Raw genomic sequence first — 18,348 nt, forward strand, 5'->3', positions numbered from 1 at the left:
TGGTTAATGTAACTGCTGCCATTAAAAGATTTCAGGCACTGGGGTGGTGAGAGGCCTTCAGAATGGCCTAGGCTGTGGCAGCAGCGGCAGTGGGGGGAGGTTTCTCTGCGTCTAGCCGCAGTAGCACCATATGTGAGTTTGGGGTTTGTAAATTGGTTTCTATTCCTGTGTCTGGAGCTCCTGCTGTAAAACAGTTGAAAGTTACTGTCACTGACTTACTTTGTAAAGATGTTTTATTGAGGAATTTGTTAATAGGCTTATGGTTAACATTTTGAAACACTTAGTGAAGTCAAAGGCTTGTTGATACCAGCAGACAGACAACTGTTAATGAAAATCTTAACGGTCCTCAAAGGACGTGGGTGGAGGTCTCAGGCGCTGTCCTTGTGAAAGAATTAGTTCAGGTTTTATTGTTCATTGTTGTGTACCACATCTTGGTGCGCATCAAAGCTATGAGTCAGTAATGCTGTAATATAAGTGTCACGTCTGACACTCTGGAAAGTGGGTGTTCACTGCCTGGTGAAGGTAGAGAAACACTTAAGTGGGAATGTTCCTGAGGCTTCAGCACCATGGAGGTTAGAAAGTATCATTTTGCTTTTAAAGTTTAGACTAGTATCTGTGTGCTCAGGAGCCAGGTAAAGTGAAAACTTGATCACACCAGTAGCTTGCTCATAACATGTGCCCACAGATGGGCTTTGTTAGCCAGCTAGAACCCTAAGAAAGTGTTCATAGTTATCATTGGAGTAGAGAGTAGAGATGCTCACATTTATGTAAACTTTTTTGGTAAGCATTTTTGTAAACTTACCTAAAATTTAAGAAGCTAGTAAGAATATCTGTGTGGTGTATTCATGTTGGTTTTCACTTTGAAGTTGTTCCTGGAGCCCTGGGAAGGACACGCTGATGTTGTCAGGTGGTGGCTGGGATGTTGGTTTGATGTCCATCAAGATAGGGAAATTAGAGCCTAAAATGTTGTCATTCAGAGTCTTGCTTCTGCTGTTTATGTCATAGAATAGGTTTAGGCCTGATGTGTATTTGTAAAAACACATGTGATAGATAGACGAGGGGAAATGTAAAACAGGTGTAAAAAATGCAAATATGACACCATGCTGCAATGTGAAAACGCTGTGGTCATTACACCGTCCTTTAATAAAAATGGACTTTTAACTGCATCGTTTTTTCTTAGTCGTATAGTAAATCTTCTGTTTACACAACTTTGCCTGAGTATTTTGTAAAAGTCAAACAGCCAAGAAATATAATTTCCTCAAAAGTCTTTGTCTTGCCCTTTTACAGATGGCGTAAAATCAGGTGTGTAAAAAATAAAAAGCAGTTTGAGCTGACGTGAAAGGTATTTCAGATTTATGCTTTGCAGATGATATTGGTATGATTAATGCATTCATTGCTTTTTTTTATTGCTTTTCACAGATAATGTACATGATGCATGGAAAATGTTGTGGGTTTAAATCTTTGCCAGGTTTAGACTGTGAATATCAACAGATGTTATCATATAAGTACTCTAATTATTATAAAATAAAAAATTTGTCATGAAATGCATTGACATAAATTTCATTTATGTAAATTGCTTTCATTAGTATAAAACCTTAGTGTAGCTGTTAGGGTTTGAGAAGCACTTTAGATGAGATTAACTTGGTATAATGTGGTCACAAATGGGCTGCTTTAAATTTAACTGACAAGAAAATAACACTCGAAAGGAAATTACCGAGGCATTTGATTTTAGCCTGCGTTGCTGGTGCCGCTTAAACAGGCTGAATATGAATTAATAACAATGGACTGCTGGCTCGATAATTACGGAAAATAATTTAAAGGAGACCTTAAGTAACCACTTAAAAATATTTTGGTCTTGTTCTTTTCTGTTTTTCTTTGGTACGCCAGTCCATTGCTTCAGTGCAGCCTCTATCAATAGCATTGAGGTTTGCACAGCAAGAATTTGGTCAGTAGAGTTTTGGTGCATTAGAGCCATGACACAGAAACTTGCATCCAGCTGTTCTGAAATACAGGCCTTGGTGCCTGATGAAGTGGCTTTCTCAACTAGTCAGCTCTTGCGAGCAGCAGTCAGTTCCACACTCAGATTTCTGTGGCCAGGTGGTGTCCAGTGCTTCTCCGACCTCAGGAGGCACGTGGCCCACCTGAGCTCTCCCTGGCTCTGAGCTCTCCGTGTTGTGCTCTTCTCTGTGTAACCTTTATATAACAAAGCAATACACCCTCTCCCCTGTCTTGCAGGTAATTTATTGTCATCATATTGCCCTTCTGATCCAGGCTGGATTGAGCTATTCTGACTAATTCACTAGAATTAGTCTCCTGAATTTTACAGAAGGACACTGAACCAGACCGAGATCATGGCCTGGCCGTGGTCACTTAGGATCGCATCACAGTTACTAGGTGCCAGACTCATCTCTGGTTCCCTTAGCAATGTTTTTAGATCCTACTCTGGTATAGAAAGGTGTTTTTTTTTTTTTTATTTCTTCTGTGTTTTCCTTGTTTTCCAAGGATTGTCTGTTGGATTACTTTTCTGCCTTAAATGGATTTGACAATACTTCCCTGAGAAACGGACTGTTCACCAGCTAGAACAAACAAAGCTGTACTTGTGTGGGAGCAGCCCAGATATCACTGTTGAGCAATCGGAGGTTATGGAAAATGATTTAAAGGAGACCTTTACGTTTATTTGCATAGTTTAATTGTATTGTTAAAATCAGTTTTAACAAAATAGCAAATGCTACTAATGAATCAGTTTACTCCTGTGCTCTCAGCTGGTAAGGCAGGATTGTGGCCTTCTGCTATATCATTCATCAAACTGGCTTGAACGCCTTGTCCTTGCCACCACAACCCTGGCCATGGACATGCACCATGTGCCCGAAGCAGGCCCAGTTGGGGCTGGGTGCCACATGGTCTCCCCACTGAGAGCCAGAAGGCCTGTCTCCGGCAGGATCAGTGAGTGTAGCGAGATTTCTGGGCTGGCACCCACTGAAAGACTGGCACTGTCTAGGCCCAAGGCCTGGAAGGAGGAAGATGCAGAAGAAATACCTGATTTTGTCCCTGCCCAGAAGTGTTGCCAGTTTTGTTGTGGAGGTGGAACATCTGACTTGTATAAGATATGGATAGTTGATCTTTTAAACTGCGTGCTAACCAGGCACTAAAATATGAAATACTAAGATGCTGAAAGAGGTGTAATCCAGGAAGCCTGCCTGGAGCGGGGGTGGGGGTTTAATAAATCTGAGAGGTTTTATAGAGGGCAGGAGTTACGGGGGAGGGGTCGGCAGGTGGCATAGGTCAGGACGAGGAGCAAGAGGGCACATCTTACTGTGACATGTGGGGGCGGTGAGCTGGGCTGAAGGCTGGCAAGGAGGGTCCTTGTGGCACTCTCTCCCTCTTTGAGCATTGCCTCAGGTTTAACATCTCTGTAAGCAAACTCTTAGCTTTCTGTCTTTCCTACAGGGAAATTTCCTCAAAGAGACCTGTTTGTTTGTCTCAGCTGGACCACCATTCTCTCAAGCCCCCAGGCCTGAAACTGAAGAGTTGGCTTGGCAGTCAGTCACCAGGGACCGGCCTGACTGTGCTTCCCGTCTGGGTGCACCTCCCCTGCGCCTTCCTCTCCTGGAGGCCATGGCTTTTTCCTGACGCCTTTTTGTCTCTAGGCCCTCTGCCTTCATTGGCTTTCGTGCTGCTTCACTGTAACCAAGTTGGTCTCTGCTCAGAAAATCCCAGTTCCTTCCTGTTAGGTTTTCTAGGACATCATCTTCTCAGAGGATTTCAAAGCCACCTGCCGTCCCTAACCTTACCTCTTGAGTCTGTTAGTTAGAGGTTAGAACGGTGAGGTACCTGAGTCATCCTAGTCATGCCCTCCACTGAAGAAGTGGGGAAAGCAGGGATGGGGGAGTAGGAACAGTAGTGTCCATAGTGGAGCCAGAGCTCCCTCCCTGAATGTTTCGGTTCATTTCTTTCCTGATCTAAGCTGTTCTTCCCCCTCCTACACTGCATCTCACCTACGCCTATCGTGTCCCCGTCTGACCACATGCTACACATTTTGAGAAAGGTTTTTGTTTTTTTTTAATCTTATGCACTCAACACTAATAAACAGTTACTGTGCACTTACTGTAGGCCGGCACTGTGCTGGACACAGAGGTGCTTTGGTGAGCAGAGCAGGTGTTTCCCCTATTTCCGTGGTGCTTACAGTATAGTAGGGGGAGAGAGAGCATAATCAAAGAAAATAGTGCATATAGAATTGCCCATTGTGATAAGTGCCATGAAGGAACATCCTAATAGTTAATGCTTAATGAACACTCAGACTTTGGGCCAGGACCTACGTGGTGAGGACTTCACACGTATTTACTCATTTAATCCTCACAAATCCCTATATTCACAGAGAACATTTGACTCATTTTACAGATAAGGATATGAAAGTTTAGATTAAGGAACTTGCCCAAGGCCCCACAGTGGAGTTGGGCTTTGAGCTAGTCAATCCCTGCATCAGTTTATTAGTGTGGATACCACCTCTCCTGCAGAAAAGAGAAAAATGTGGGAGAGGAAAATGGGAAACCCAAATTCAGCTGGAGGAGAGCTGTCAGGGAAGACCTCTTTAAGGAACCAATAAGTTGATGCATTTTCTTTTTCTTTTTATTCCTTTGTCCATTTGGTATTTTATTTGCACGTGTGTATTGCATCCCTAGGAAAAGAATATCAGAATTTTCTTTCCTTTGTTTTTGTTTTGCTTCTTATGATGCCAGCTGAGGTTGTCAGCGTAAGGAAACCAAATGGGCAGTCTGCCATATTTTTAGGTCTTCGAGCTTCACGTCAAATCTGGGACTGATGACTCTACACTTGTTTAACCTGTCTGTGGGGTTAACAACGATTTTCCCAGCTCTCTGATCATCAGTGATTTCAAATTTGCCAGTGTAACCATTCTTCCTTACTACTCTTAGAAACTGGACGATGACTTTGGAGCACAGTCTAGTAAGAACCTGGTGTTTGCATCTCTTTGGCATCATCGGTGTTCTTAGAGCATCAGCCAAGACATTCATGTACATAGGACGTGGTGGCCGCACAGAAAGGCGACAGGAAGGGTGAGGGTGCAGTGTAATGGACAGTGGGCAGACTGTGGGGACCTAGAGGGTGAAGTGGACGCAGAAGGCGGCAAGAGTCACACGAGGGGAACAGCAAGGAGGCTGTTGCATTCGTCCAGGTGAGGCATCTTCGCTTGGTGGACACAGCAGGAGATGGTGGACTGGGGAGTGATGGAGGGAAGCAGAAAGGTCTGGAGGCTGGAGCTGCTTTCCATTCTTTACATGAGCAGGAACCAATGATGCCATACACAACTCTTGCAGGGCATAAAAATATCAAGAGAAAACCCACGTTTCCCTGAGTAGGGAGGAATGGTGATGGGTGGTGAGGAAGAAGAGCAGGGGATTTTAAGAATGACTTTCAGGTTAAGGACCTGAGGAAGTGAGTGGTCAGAAGTGACATTTACTGAGTTGGGTAAGTGTGGCAAAGGAACAGGATTTGGGTGCGGGGATCAAGGTTTCTGGTTTGGATATTGTTAAGTGTAAGTTGCTATGAGACATCCCTAAATCACCTCCAAGAAGGTAGCTTTATGTCTGGGTTGTAGATAACTGGGGAGACATAGATGTGTATGGAACCAAGCCAATATAATAGATGAGGTCACCCAGGCAGAAACTGTAGTGTGAGAAGAGGCGAGGACTCAGAACTCAATCCATTAAGGGGTTGGATAGAAGAGGAGGTGCTTGCAGATCACTGAGAAAGACTTTATAGTGAAATAGGAAGACAGTCAGGCCAGTGTTGTACACAGAATCCAAAGGAAGACGGTGTTTTAAAAGGGAGAGTGGAATCCGCTCTGCCAACACTCCAAGTAAGGTGAGTTCTGAAAGATTATCACAAATGAAGCAGACTGGAGTCATTCGTGGCCATCAGAAGGATGATTCAGATAGGGTGGGGGGGTGCAGGCCAGCCTGCAGAGGAAGTGAAGCCCACGTGCCTTATATACGTCTTTGTAGCCACAAATGTTAGTCTCCTGTCTGTTCTTTCTGTTTGTAATTCAGCCCTTGCATGGTCTTATTTGTTTGTGATTTTCTTTCAGCCTTGTTTGATATTCAACCTGTGAACATTAGCACTGAAAGGGATGAAGCAAATGAGGCCTAGGGGTGAAGCTGACAGAGAACCAGTGGCAGAATTAGGATGTAAGTGCAGCTTAGATCATGTAACAGAAGAATGCGACGACTTAGCTTTGTCTCTGTGCGTCTCACGTGTAAGTAAGTACCTTGAGGGCCAAGGCTTGGGGTGCGCTTGTGAACTTCTCCCACAGTGTCCTCCCTGTATCGTCTAGGTATTTTGAATCCATGAAGCCCCTTGATTGGGCTCATATAGGTGACCCTGGTCAGTGCCCTTAGCCTCAGGGGAACATAGTGTTTTTTATCTTTTTGTCTTCTACAGGTTATTACCTAAAACTCTCACCAGGGACTTCTCATTCCTTACTCCTAGACACAGATGTTTCTGAACGGTGACCAACTTATTGGCGCCTAAGTTGCTGTGTATGATGGGATGCTCTTTAGGGCCATTGCGCCCTTCCCAGCAGAACAGCACTGATGTGTGCCTTTGTTCTGCGGGCAGTTTAAAAGTGTTGGAGAAAGAAACAGGCCACTTGTGGCATCTCTAGTAAATCACCTCCAATGAGGAATGGCTGGGGTTGGCACTTGATATTTTGGCTCCACAGTTCAGCCACACACACCCAGACTTTTATAAATCTTGGTGTCCTGAGGGACCATGGCAGGTTCTTCCAAGACTACAGATGTCACACTGCTGAAGGCCTTTTACCTGTTATCAATTAGGCACTCATTTCTGTTTCCAGACAGTTCTTTTAATCTCAGATCCCTTTCCTTTTCTGTAGCCACTGGTTCAGCCCTCTTGGCTGACTTTCTTTTCTTTCTTTCTTTTTTTTTTTTAAATCGTAACTTGGTGGTCTTCCAGATAGAAAAGTTTTAAAAATTTGATATGTTTTTATTTTATTTTATTTATTTATTTTTTTTGAAACCGCTGAATTACCGCGCCTCCAGCCAATCCCCACCCAGCCCTAAAAATTTGATATATTTTTAATGTAAACATTTTTTGATATAAAAATGTTACTTTAAGGTCTTTCTTAATATTGATAGGTAATTCTAATATTGCATTATTTACCTGAAATGCAGCCAAGTCAGTTTTCTTTCTGACAGTTTGGAGAGTCACAAAGTATTTTACGAACCAGTGAGTGTTTTCTAGGCATTAGTAGCTCATTGTTGGGTGACCTGGGAAATAACGTAGGTGGTTTCATTGAAGCTTCCCAGCAGCCTTGTGAGTTTGGGTATTAGGAAGCCAAGTTGAGGAGTGGTAGGAAGGAAGCTGCTCAGACTCACAGAGGAAGCAGCAATGAGCCGTCCTTCCAAGGCCCTGCTTCTTACTTACTCTAAGGCCACAGCTCTTTTCTAACCCAAGTCTGTGTTTTGAAGGATTGTGGAATAATTCAAGATATGGATGCTATTCTATTTAGGAACATCCTAGACCTTTGAATGAACAACTTAACTGTTCAAAATTGAGTCTGTTTCTTTGTTATATTTAAGGAATGGTGTTTGTTTTGGAGGGCTTCAAAGAGGCGATGTGTTCTTTGCATATTTTAAAGGAGAGGGTAGGTGGCTACTGATAGGAATTTGACCTGTAAATTGCTACATGGTTCTGCATGCCCTGTCCTGAAAGCATTAGTTGATTGACCAGTTACTTGTCCTAAGTCAGTTGTAGATTGGGGGTCAACTTCTACTTGGAGGAGAAAGTCACATTCAGATAGAATGTCTGCAGAGAGCCTCTAAAAACTTAACTTTGTAAATTAGAACTCTGCACAGAGAAGACACACTTCTGCATTGAGAGATGCCAGCTTTCTGACCATTCAGCTGTGGATACAGATGTGTAGAAGAGAGGGCCATTGTAATTCTAAATGTCTTCATCTATGATTCTGTTATGTAAGCTTGAAAATGAGTCTCTTCCATCTTCTTATTTGTTTAAAACTGTAAGCTTTAAATAGAAGGGTTTAACGTTTGTGGATTCCTCATATCCCACAGAGATTAACCAGGCCACTCTCTCTTACGGGAACGATAGCACCCTGTTAGGTTTGTGTGGTCTGTTTAGCTTATTAATAAATACTTTTTTTTTTTTCCTGATTGCATAGTATGTTTTGTAACTTGGAAAACACAGTAAAGTACCAAGAAGAAAAATCTGTCTTTTGCCCACTTACGAAGCAATATGCGTGAACACGTATTTTGTGAGTATACATGTATGTACATGGTGGTGGTTTAGTCACTAAGTTGTGGCCGACTCTTGCGACCACATGGACTGTAGCCCACCAGGCTCCTCTGTCCATGGGATTCTCCAGGCAAGAATATGGGAGTGGGTTGCCATTTCCTTCTCCAGGGGATCTTTCCCACCCAGGAATTGAACCTGGGTCTCCTATATTTCAGGCAGATTCTTTACCAACTGAGCTATGAGGGAATTTCCTATGTATGTACATATGTTTATATATATATATTTTGAGTCATATTGTGGACACTTTTCTCAGTCACTTTTTTTCTACTTCATACATGGTGAACATTTTTTCCTGTCAGTAAAATATTTTGCTTCATGATTTTTAATGGTGGGGTATATAGAGTATTCCATTGAACAGAAAGGCCCTGTTTAATTTAACCAGTGCCTTTCTATCATAACTAACCTCGTAGCACAGATGAGACTTGGTGAGCCTACCTTTTCTAAATGCTCCATATATTAATAAATGCTGTCCATTTATCACAAGCGTATCATACCAGGTTCTTCTTGCTTATGATACCCAGGATCTTCATGCCCACTGAAATCTGGCATAGATCCATTTATTTGTTAAAGTAAATGGAAGTCATCATCTAGATTGCATTGACCTGTTGAAGCTAAAAAATCAAGCCCTTCAAGTTACTTGAGAAGGTCAGAAGGAAAATGTTTCGTTATAGGGCTTTATAGCTAACATTCTCACAGCTTAGGGCAATGGGGTAGGGAATATTTTCATAGAAATATTTCTCTTTTAGAGATTTTTTTTTTTTTTCAGATAAAGAAGGCTTGTGTAATTCGGGAAGAGTTATTTCATAGGAAATTAAATCTTTGTAAATCCTCTATCACATTTCCACACTTGCCAGTTCTCTGGCAAATGATGGCTTTTGAGTGGTTCAGAAAGGGTTTCTTAAAAGGGAACAATTGTATATTTTATACATATTCTTTTTATTTTTGAATTGAGTATGTAAGAGAAACTTATGTTTTCTCTTTGTATTTGTCTGTAGTGATATTGCTGGTTCTCAGACTTGAAATAGTGATTACTTGTAATGATTTTTTAAAATTTCACCTGATGAAAATGTTTTCTTGGACGTTATGAATGGCTCCAAAGAACTTTAAAAGCCCAACCAGTGATGTTGGCCAGGCACTTAGAGATCAGTAGTTGTTACGTCTTGGTTTGGTGTGCCTAGTGGTGTCTACTCATGTTGTGTGCTTGGGAACCATGAAAGAATTTTCTTTTCAAGTCTTAGTGCATCATTTTCCCCAACATTGATCAAAGGATGGAACACTAGTATTGTATACGTAGCCAGGGTATTCATAACTGTCTTACATTCTTAATCTTTTGGCTATTTGGTTGAAATATATCTACGCCTCTTAAATATTGAAAGCATAATATCTTTTAACCTACAACTGCAGAGTTAAAATGAATTTTATGTGAAATATTTAGTTGTGGACCACATCTTCAGCTTTTTATATGCCACAGTGGTCTTGTTTTTTTCCCTTCCATTGTCTGATAGTGAGGTCATTTTCAGTCCTCTGAGAAATTCTATTCCCAGCCAGATGCGGCTCATATATTAAAAGTAGCACCTGTGGCTAATATCACAGCAGCTTACCATAAATTTACATGGTAACTAGGATTATATCTGTCAAGACTGTTAAAAAACATCTAGATTTAATTTGATTTCCAGTATTGTAGAAGCTATCCAACATTTTGCTTCATAACTATATTTTAAAAGTTAAAAATCACTCCATTGTTAAGTTTTATAGCACTCCTAGTGCCCATTAAGTTGATTTGTTCAATGGAGGTCAGAGTAAAGCAACTTGGCTACATTAAGATCGGAAACCAACCCATTTGTGACAAATTTAGTCCTTTCGTGTGAATCTTCTCAGCGTCTCTGCGCTGATTGGATTCAGGTGTAGCTTATGTCAGTAGCATTTAACCTCAAAAGAATGAGCAATGTGATTGGCTTGTTGTAAATTATGGAGTATTTTGCCTTTGCTTGTTTAAATATAACTGTTGACTCTGGTGCCCGTGCGGACTCTGCTCCACTGCATCTGCCTCTAAACGAGTAGTTTGGTCTTAAAGACATCTTGGAAAATTGCGGTACATGCCCTCGCTTCTTTCCCTTCTTTATGTGACCCTTCCTAAACTGTTTTATTCCCCATTATCCTTTGAGTCATCTCCCACATGTTATGATTTGCACACCTGCAGTTATAAAATTATTTTGGGGTGTCATTATATCATGTTGTTCACCAACTTTCCAGCATTTATGAATACAATAATGATTCACTGTAAATCAAAATAATTTACAGGTTACAGAGAATCTGCTCCTACAAATAAGAATTGAATGATGAATTTCTTTAGTGTCCTCCCATTTGAACATGGGTCCTTAAAAAGAAACCCGTAACAACATATTTCTTTGTGTTTGTGAATTAAAGTGTAAGTTCAGCCTTCTGGACATTTGTTTTTAAGACTTGTAAACAAACATAAGCCAATTAAGAAATAAGCAACATCTCTTTCGGAATCAATAGTTGTAATTGCCTTAGTACTAATCTTGCTCCTGAGTGAGAGAATCCTAAGCATGGATTGCAGGTGTGGTGAAAGCACCTGGGCACAGGGGTCCCTGAGTGGGCGTGTCCGTGAGTGGGCGTGTCCGTGAGTGGGCGTGTCCCTGGGTGGGCGTGCCCATTTTAAGTTGAAACAGTGCAGGGGCAGTTTCTGCTCTGTTGGTAACCTTTCCGGAGGGAAGTCCATGAGCTTCTTTGAGCCTGAGCCTCACCAAGGAAGTGGAATGGTGGCCAAGAATTATTATGCTGAAAAGGTTGTGGTGATGGAAAAAATGATTAGGAGTGAAGATAAAATTATATATATTTAGTGTGTTACCAGGTGTAGTCAATCACATAACAGTATAAGAAAATACCTTAATGACCAATTCGGAAATATTTTTTTATGTGTGAATTACACATCTCTTTTTTAAGTTTTGTACTTGGGATAAATTTAGCTCCTATGGTGACTTAGGTGCTCTACTTAGGAATGTGGATTGCTGTTGTGTCTGTGGAGAGGAGGGTAAAATGGGTATGATGCCCAGCACCGCTCACTCACACAGCCTCTCTCGATTGCTTCCTCCCTACCTCCTTTACTTCCTGCCAGGTCTTTATGGTTGATTGTCTGCCCTCTTCCACCACACTGTAAGGTCCTTGAAGGGCTAGAGTCTAGGAAGGTGGTTGGTAAATGTACACAGTCCATACTTTCAGAAGCAGAGTATTAGGGAGATTCTGAATCTTCTAAGTATGTTGAAGGTTTTGTTTTCAGATCCAGTATGGAAAGCAGAAACATAATTTGGTAACTTGTTTTGCTGACCATGTTCTCAGCCTTCCATTGCAGTTAGTAGCACATGTATGATTTTGTTTCTAAAGGTTTCTGTGGACATTCTCAAGGGGATAGGAATCATGAGGTTGCTGGTGATGAGGCTACCCTTGCCATGTAGCCATCTTCAAGATTTCTGTATTTAGTCTGCAGAGGGCCCAGGAGCTGCATCTGTCCAATGGCCAGAGATGTAGCTTTAGAAGGCTGATTTTGAGAATAGAAATAAAACTTATTGTAGAAGACCTACTTGTTTTCATTGAGAAGTGCTGTTTCTCCTCAACTCAGAAATGAATTAAATCCTAAAATAATCAAGGAAGTGCACAGTGTCGACTTTTCTCACTCATTAATGCCATATTACCTTTAAGTGGTTTATATATGAGAGAAATGGCTAATTTAAAGCCAAATGAACCGGTTTTATAGCATTAAATATATATAAAGTACTTTCATATGCATTGGTTTATAAGGCAATATTTAGCTTGGTTCTTTCATAAGTAACAGCTCATTGGAAAATGAAAACTGTTATTAACTGCTTTTTTATTCAGAATTTTTTTAAGCCATGCAAAATAGTATCATGTAATTGGTTTTTCAGATTATAATATGTGAGTAAATTATCCATTTCTTATAATGAAATCCTCATTTGGCAAATTTTGGCTTTTATAATACAGTTGCTATTGGTGAACAGATATATTCATTTTACATGAAAAAAGTTTTCATTCATCATTTAAAAAATGCATGTAACTTTTCCTTCATAAATTATTAAAAATAAGTTTCATTTCACAAACAAGAACTTTGTTATAATGAGACCATGCTATAAATCTAATTTTGTAATATTCTGAGTCTGTAATTAAGAGTGAGTTCTGCTGGTAAATGTTGGGAAGAGGCAAAGAAGAAAGTTATAATACATTGCCTATTTACAAATTAACCATTACCTGCCAAAAGCACATCAGACCCACATAGCGGACATCCGCTAATCCAGTGGTTAGCCGTTCCGGGCTCTAATGCACACTGTTTTACACGTTAACGGTTTTGAAGTTCCAGGCCAAAGCTGACCTTTCACATGTGCTCCGTTCACAGTAGGAATCTCCACTCACTGCTTCCTGTCAGAATGGATTATGGTGACACAGCGCAGGGCTCACTTTGGCTGCAATTAAGTTTTTGATCAGAATTATTTCGTTCACAAACAATCACATTTGTTAAAATGTTACATCTGCCCTGAAAACCACTGGCAGCCTCTCAGTTTATCAGTGTGATGTGAATGTAATTCTTCATTTGTTTTTCATAAAATGGCAAGCCATCTTATGTTTTGTTTTTTTTTTCCTTTTGCTGGTTTTTGCCTTTCATTTCATTGGGTTTGGAAGGAAACTGTGTCTTGAAATTAGTATGAATCTGCTCGTAGACTTTGGGAATTTGAACGGTTTTGGTGCAGAACAAAATTATCCAGTTGAGCCAAGACTCAAATATTATTTCCAAAGATTGTTAGTGGTGGTTCTCTTGCTCACATGAGGAAACGTTTTAGCTCTTGAGTGTAGGGTTCGAGGTTTTGATTCTGGTCTGCAGTTCCTGGAGCACTCATGCCTGTGATGTCGCTGCCTTTTGGTGCTGATCGCCAGGAATGCTTCGAGCTCCATCACTACTGCCGTAGATGCTGGGCGCCAGAGTGAAATCAGAGGTGGCTGTCAGCCTTGTCTTTCGTGGTTCTTTGACTAGCTTTCAAAAGTCATTTTCTCACTAAGAAATGGCAATAGAGAGATACAGAAGTAGGTTTTTCCCTGAACTGACCATTTTATGTATAGTAGGGAGTGGGTATCAGTGGGATTTTGGAGTTTTATAGCTGATTTTCACTCTCTTTCGAGTGTTTGTCACCCTCTCGTGAACCTCCCACTTTGGAGAAGACTGTTTGCATGGTAGTTTTGTGTGTTGGGTGGGGTACTTTGGGAGCACATTGGATTAGAATTTGACTTAGACTGGAAATTAACCTTTGACTCATTTCTGTGTGAGGGTAGAGGCAGAAAAGTGGTGCTGAGTGGAGGTACTGTGGGGCGGAGGGGGAAGGAATAGGGTTAGGAGGCTGTGAACTCAAGGATATTTAAATGCTGTCTGAAATTCAAACATTTTGTTTGGAAGTTTTAATTACTTTAATATATACACACACACACACACACACATATGTATATTTAGAGTGCTTTTAAAGGAACTTATTACCAACTTTTAAAAATTGCAAAACCCAAACTATTCCCCATTTGTTTTGATGTAAACAAAGTCATTTCTTACTAACTCATAAAGTTACAAGTGGCAAAACAAAGGTGTTGCAACAAAAAGAAAAAAAAATCTCTTTATTTAGCTTTAATTTTTAAAGTTTTAAAAATAGAGCCTACCTGTATTTACAATAATTTGACTTTTATTTTCTCTCTTGTCAGATTTGTGAGCAGATTTTTCTTAAATTCATTATTATGTTTTTAGTCTTTCAAAAAACTTATTTGGAATATACCTAATCATATTTTCTGCTTAAAGGAAATATATTGGAAGAAAATACTCAATAGTACTGAATTTTGTGAGAAAACACCAACCTTGAACCTTCTAAAAAGGCATGTGTGTGTCTTTTCATTGTCATTAATCAGTATGGCCCTGCCTTCTTAGAAACTGGTACACAATAAGAAGGTGGCCAGGTGATTTTCTTATATTCAGGTTTTGGTTTTTGTTTCTTCTTCTTTTTTGAGATTCTGAAATTTTTAGAACCTTATGTCCATAACCTGTTAATGCCTAAATATGTGAGGGTCATCTTCTGGGTCATAGGAACCTTTACCATTTTTGAAAGGAGTTTTACCCACATCTGAGGCAGTCAGGAGAAAGTGATGCAGAGTGCCCCAGTCTGCCAAAACACAGAGACTACTTAAATCCTGTGCAGCATCTACCATGTGTCAGCACAACCTCTAGGCCTAAAACTTCCGGTGCATCTAAGGAAGGAAACAGAAACTCATAAGAAAAACAAACACACAAGAAGGTTCAAAATTCTCTGTGAAAGGCTGAGACAGGTATTTGTGACTTGGTGTCTGCTCTCACAATGTATGAAACCGAAAGATCAGTTGAACACTTAACTACCGTAAAGTTTTACTGGAGCTTGTAAAATCGCTTCTGCCTTCCCAAATAGGTCATTTATGCCAGACAGAGAGCTCTAGGTTCTTTCCTGACTACCATGAAGAAACAAACTCTCACTTCCTAAACAATATGGTTGCTGGCCTAGGAAAACCCCAGTCTGTGCAATGAGAAGAATCTTTTCTATGTTTTGTTAATCATCAGGGAACATAGCACTTAGCTCCTTATGCTGGTTGTCAAGTCACAAAGTGGGAGGAGCCCTGCCGCCCTGGTCCACCCTCTTCCTCCTGCAAGAGGAATCTAAGGCTGAGCGGGAGGGGGAGTGTACATTTTCCTTTCTGGGTCTTTCTGTATCACAGGACTTTTCAGGCACTTTCCCATAACATACTGCGTGAGTCCAGATAAGACTTAACGTTAAAGTAGCACACTTTTTTTTTGTAAAGAAAATGAATTCAGGCTAAAAATTGTAAGGCATGCTTTTCTGTGCCTTGGGGTTTCAGGCTCTGGCAACTCTGACCCTGTTAATCTCATGGAGGATGGCTGTTGGCGTTGCTCATTTCTCTCAGAACCACCCCCAGTTTATTTCTGGTCTCATGCCCACCCCCCATATTTACAGATGAGCGTATTTTTTTTTGTTTTACTATAACTCTGGATTTGCAACTGGCCATAATTCTGAAGATTTCCATGAAGAATACAGTAAGACTACCAGGTAGGCATGGCCCCAGGTTTTCCACTGGGTGCTTGGAGAAGATTAGGCAAACCAAGAGGGTAATGGAGACTTTAACTTCATTATGAAACTCTACCGATATTATAATTTTGAAAACTTAAGATGCAGATCATTTCAGAGCAGTACTCTGTTTTCTAAGCACTAAAAACAAAAACAGAGAGAGCTCTTTTGTATGCTGACTCCTGGGCCTTCTCTCTACCCCTCAATGAGTCCTCTCCTGGGCAGATTGGAAACTGTGTGAAAGTTGGGTAGTGGGAATTTTCCTGGTGGCCCAGTGGTTTGTGCTGTCACTGCCAAGGGGCTTTGGGAAACTAAGATCTCACAAGTCATACGGTGTGGCCAAAAAAAAAAAAAGAAGGTTGGGTGGTGTGCCCACAGTCACATGCATGGCTGGGAGAAATATTTGAGGATAAGACCTCAGGTCCCAGAGAAGTCTGCTCTGGGGATTGATCCTTCCACAGGGCACACTATTTTTCCTGTACAGCACAGTGACTCAGTTATACATATATATGCTTTCTTTTTCATAAATATTCCATTATAGTTTGTCACAGGATATTGAATGTAGTTCCCTAGGCTATACAGTAAGACCTTGTTGTTTATCCATTCTCTGTGTAATAGTTTGCATCTATTTAGTTTGCATAATCCCAAACTCCCAATCCATCCCTCTCCGACCCTCTTCCTCCTTGGCAAGCACAGGTCTGTTCTCTATGACTGTGACTCTTTCTGTTCTGTGGATAAGTTCTTATTTTATTTTTTTCATGGAAAAACTTTATTTTAAATATGGCAGCATTTGTGTCATATTTTAGATTTTACATTTAAGTAATATTATATTTATTTTTCTCTTTCTTCACTTAGTATGATAATCTCTAGGTCTGTCCATACTGCTGCAAATGGCATTATTTAATTCTTTTTTATGGCTGAGTAGTATTCCATCGCATGCTGCCGATATTGTAATTAGCTAATATTCTTTTTTGTTGAACTTCACTTTGTGTGTGAGGGCACTGTGCTGTGTGATTGGTACACATCATCTCCCTGTATCCAGATGGGGGAATCTCAGCCTAGGCAGGACGTGTAGCTTGCTCAAGATCTGGGTCTAGAACACAGGTTCTGAATTCTTGGATTGATATTCTTTCCATCTCATTGTATGCTTCTGTTACAGTAGATGTGTTTTTAAAATGTTCATTTCCTCTGCAAAACAGTTTTAAAATATGAATAAGTTAACCACACTTTATCTGTTTCCCTATTGATGGACATTTGTTTTTTCTGATGTTCATTACTACAGTGAGTTTTGTTAACAGGCATCCTTTTATTTCCTTGTGGACAGGTGTGAGAGTGTCCTTAAGGTATAGATCTAAAAATGAAATTGCTGGGACAACCTTCTGGTATACAGATTAATAAAAAATTAAGGTTCAGGATTGTGTGAAGGACAGGACTTGGAGACATTCACATATAAGCCCAGTGGCAAGGCTGTTTGTCATTAAAGAACCCCACCCATACATGAAGCCAGTGAAATCTGTAGTGATCTAAGCCCTTAAGACCTCAGAGCAGTAGGAGCTGATTTTGAAGTGGCTCTGGAAATCTGGGGAAGGTGTGCATAAGGTGCCAAGATAGAGCACAAGTGGGGCCTCAGTCCACGTACTGAGTACTTTAGGGTGGAAAAGATCCACTTTTAACCGAAATTCACTGTTGAGAGCACTAACTTGGAATGTCATCCATGATACTGCAGATTTGTAACTTGCTACCTTACTTGTTTATAAATGTGCAAAGGTTAGGTTTAAACTCGTTATTTTATAAATGTCTATTGCCTGAAAAACGATATTCCAAAAGGATATTTTCCCTTTAATTTCTCAAATCAAAAAGCTCCAGATTGTGATAAAAATGTAACTACTTGCTGTCTCCTTTGCTCTGCAGATATGCGTGGCTGAGACTGAAAAATGGCGCTAGTCAGGTCGGTTAGCTTCTGCACATTCGGGAACGGGTGGACTTAAACTAGGATGTAGTGTGGACTTCAGTGGAGCTGGGGTTGGGATGCAGATGCTGAGTATCTGCTAGTGCTGTCTTACCCAGCTGTGTTTAAGTAATCTCATTGCTTTCAGTGGAAGAATCCTATTTTACTCTGGTCTTCATGGGCAAAGATAATTATATATATTTGCCTGGGTAAGCAAATCGATCAACTTGTAATAAAGTGTATCAGACCATTTCTTTGGCAGGACCAACCAGAACAGTTTGTGAAGCAGAGCTGTTTCCAATGGAGCATGGAAAGCTTTGAAAATTCTCAGTAATAGCAGAAAGCAATATTTGAAACCACCCTTAAACAATTGTTTGTTTTCCTCTTTCCTAACCAAGTTTATAAAAATTTGGTCAGACAGGCGTTTTGTTTTGATTTAAAATATTTTCAGTGAATTGTTATCTGCCGAATGCACATGTGTTCCTGCACTTTTTCTTTCATGACTGAAATTTAAACCCTTCCCTGAAGTCCCCCTGAAAACCTCACTCTGCCCAGTAAGGTTTGCTTATGGGAGGAGGGTGAAGGGATTGGGACCCTGGAGAAAGCTTGCTATTTGAAATCTGCCTGTGCAGTTGTGTACTAGAAATGGCTGTGGTTCGTGCCATAAGGGCTCTTTGTCTTTCTCCTCTACCAAGATTCCTCACCCCCGAAGGACGTTGGTTAATGCGGGCATTTCACTTCGGTTAATCAGATCATGAGTGCCTGTGAGCATGGCAAGAGGCATGATTGAAGCATTTATAAAAAGTTGGCTCATAGTAAGCCACATAATTTGTTTTAAAGAATTACCTCTTCAGTGACATTATATATATTGGGGAA

General features: G+C 40.6%; 1 protein-coding gene across 6 annotated transcripts in view; it reads left to right on the plus strand.

The window, feature by feature from the left end:
• The window catches only part of PCBD2 (pterin-4 alpha-carbinolamine dehydratase 2), a 41,778-nt gene that overhangs the window by 10,071 nt on the left and 13,359 nt on the right, over nucleotides 1-18,348 (plus strand). The window contains exon 2 of one of the 6 annotated variants that reach the window (XM_070374373.1): nucleotides 17,436-17,472. The exons of the other annotated variants lie outside the window; for them this stretch is intronic. The gene's annotated coding sequence lies outside the window, so the exon portion shown is untranslated. The remainder of the gene's footprint in view (nucleotides 1-17,435; nucleotides 17,473-18,348) is intronic. 6 annotated transcript variants of the gene reach the window in all.

This window comes from Bos mutus, chromosome 7, assembly GCF_027580195.1.
Source record: "Bos mutus isolate GX-2022 chromosome 7, NWIPB_WYAK_1.1, whole genome shotgun sequence".
Lineage (NCBI taxonomy): Eukaryota > Metazoa > Chordata > Mammalia > Artiodactyla > Bovidae > Bos > Bos mutus.